Source organism: Haplochromis burtoni, unplaced genomic scaffold (genome assembly GCF_018398535.1).
Source record: "Haplochromis burtoni strain Fernald_Lab_line unplaced genomic scaffold, NCSU_Asbu1 Contig_78, whole genome shotgun sequence".
In the NCBI taxonomy this organism is placed as follows: domain Eukaryota; kingdom Metazoa; phylum Chordata; class Actinopteri; order Cichliformes; family Cichlidae; genus Haplochromis; species Haplochromis burtoni.
In genome coordinates this window covers 38,478-40,729 of record NW_024582439.1, presented here as the reverse complement: position 1 = coordinate 40,729, position 2,252 = coordinate 38,478, and the positions used below count along the sequence as shown (strand labels likewise).

At 40.3% G+C, this 2,252-nt stretch overlaps 1 protein-coding gene across 1 annotated transcript in view; it reads right to left on the bottom strand.

The window, feature by feature from the left end:
- LOC102313242 overlaps positions 1-2,183 on the bottom strand; it is a 46,082-nt gene extending 43,899 nt beyond the window's left edge. Inside the window, exon 1 of the mRNA XM_042221990.1 lies at positions 1,863-2,183. The gene's annotated coding sequence lies outside the window, so the exon portion shown is untranslated. The remainder of the gene's footprint in view (positions 1-1,862) is intronic.
- Positions 2,184-2,252: the final 69 nt, after the last annotated feature.

Genomic DNA, 2,252 nt, shown 5'->3' with positions numbered 1-2,252 from the left:
ACTGAAAAGCCTTCAGCTAATCCAAAATGCTGCAGCAAGAGTCCTGACAGGGACTAGAAAGAGAGAGCAATTTCTCCTGTTTTGGCTTCCCTTCATTGGCTTCCTGTTAAATCCGATGAATTCAAAATCCTGCTCCTCACATACAAGGTCTTAAATAATCAGGCCCCATCTTATCTTAATGACCTTGTAGTACCATATCACCCTATTAGAGCACTTCGCTCTCGCTCTGCAGGCCTACTTGTTGTTCCTAGAGTATTTAAAAGTAGAATGGGAGGCAGAGCCTTCAGTTTTCAGGCCCCTCTTCTGTGGAACCAGCTTCCAGTTTGGATTCAGGGAGACAGACACTATCTCTACTTTCAAGATTAGGCTTAAACTTTCCTTTTTGCTAAAGCATATAGTTAGGGCTGGACCAGGTGACCCTGAATCCTCCCTTAGTTATGCTGCAATAGACGTAGGCTGCCGGGGATTCCCATGATGCATTGAGTTTTTCCTTTCCAGTCACCTTTCTCACTCACTATGTTTAATAGACCTCTCTGCATTGAATCATATCTGTTATTAACCTCTGTCTCTCTTCCACAGCATGTCGATATATATATAATATGATATATATGTATATATATATATAATATATATATATATATATTATATAAGTATATAGGGGTGCAACGATACTCGTATCGATATTGAACCGTTCGATACAGTGCTTTCGGTTCGGTACGCATATGTATCGAACAATACAATTTTAATTTATTTTATCAACTTTTCTTCTGACTGATGCTGTCTGTGTTGAGCGACTCAGTGAATCTGCGTTCGACTACTCCGCAGAGCTGCAGGGCAAGTCAGCTGTAGATCAGAAGTTGCAGCTCCGCAACATGGCAAATTGAACCTCCTCCCACCCTCATTCAGATCTGGCGTTTGGAATCTATTTTGGTTTTCATGTGACGTATGACCCTGAAGGTAAGCGCAGTCATGGACTAAAGTAAAACAGTATGTTGGATGTGCCACGCAATGCTCAATTACATGGGTGGGAACTAGTGTGTTAGCGCAGTTAGCTCGTTAACGTTTCTGATTGGTTTTTACACACACACACACACGGTGCTTGTTGATTTCAGCTATATATAAATTTTAAATAAATACGAAAAGTAATATTTTCAGCCATGTACATACTGTTATAGTGGTGCATGCTTCTGTTAAACATATTTATTTCAAATGATGAGGTCAGCATATGTAGAATCCTCTGAATCAAAAGCTCAGGCTTAAGACTGTTCTCAGTGCTCAATATTAGATAGTGTTTTTAAAAAATAATATGGCCGTGTTAGCGCTGGCTGTGTGAACAGAAGCCACCCACCTGCTGTTCAAACCTTATGACCAAGAAGGGCAGCCAATCAGAAGAAAGAACGCTCAAAAGGAGAGGAGCTGAAAGAGCTCGTTTCAGATACAGGATGAACCGAGGGTCTGCACCAAGGCTAAAGTAAAGTAAGGTTAAACTGTGAATCACGCAAAGCTACTCTAAAAGGGTTCAAACTAAAAAAAATAAATAACGGTTCATTGAACGCCCGCTCCCCATTTCCTATTGCAGTTTTTAAGTTTAACTTTTCGAGGGTTGACTCACAAACATTTGCTCTTACTGTTTAGTTTTTAGTTGCTCCAGGCGTTGCGATTAAGGAATTAATCACAAATATTCTGACTGAATTGTTTTCACGCTACCAATTACAAATACAGCCATGCAATTTATACTCACAGTGCTTCTCAAAACTGAAGAAATGTATTTGAGTCAATAATAAACCGTAAGCTTACAGGAACAAGAAGCTTGTACACAGACAGAAAGTCCCGTCGATGTCTCACTGAGCAGTTTTACCTACCGGAGGTTTGAAGACGCCGCAGACACTCGTGGACATCTAATTTGTAATAAACAAAATCAGTGCGGAGCGAACCGACGACTCCTTCACGGTCAGGGCATTCTCAGGAGTTTTTAAAACTTCTCCAAATCCGCACATCTGCACACTGGTGCGTTCAGGAGTTCCGCAAAAAGCTGCGAAATCACATCTTCGAGTGGAACGCAGCGGTTTTATTTTGTTTTTGTAATTTTAAGTACAATTCTGAACTGAAATTAACTTTACTTATCCTTACCAGAATGAAAAGCAATATGAAAAAGATCTAGCTGCTTCATTTTCCAGTGAGATGTAGCACGTACAGGCAACTACTGACAGACTAATACAGTGGATTAGACAAATAAAACACACCTTGTAGAG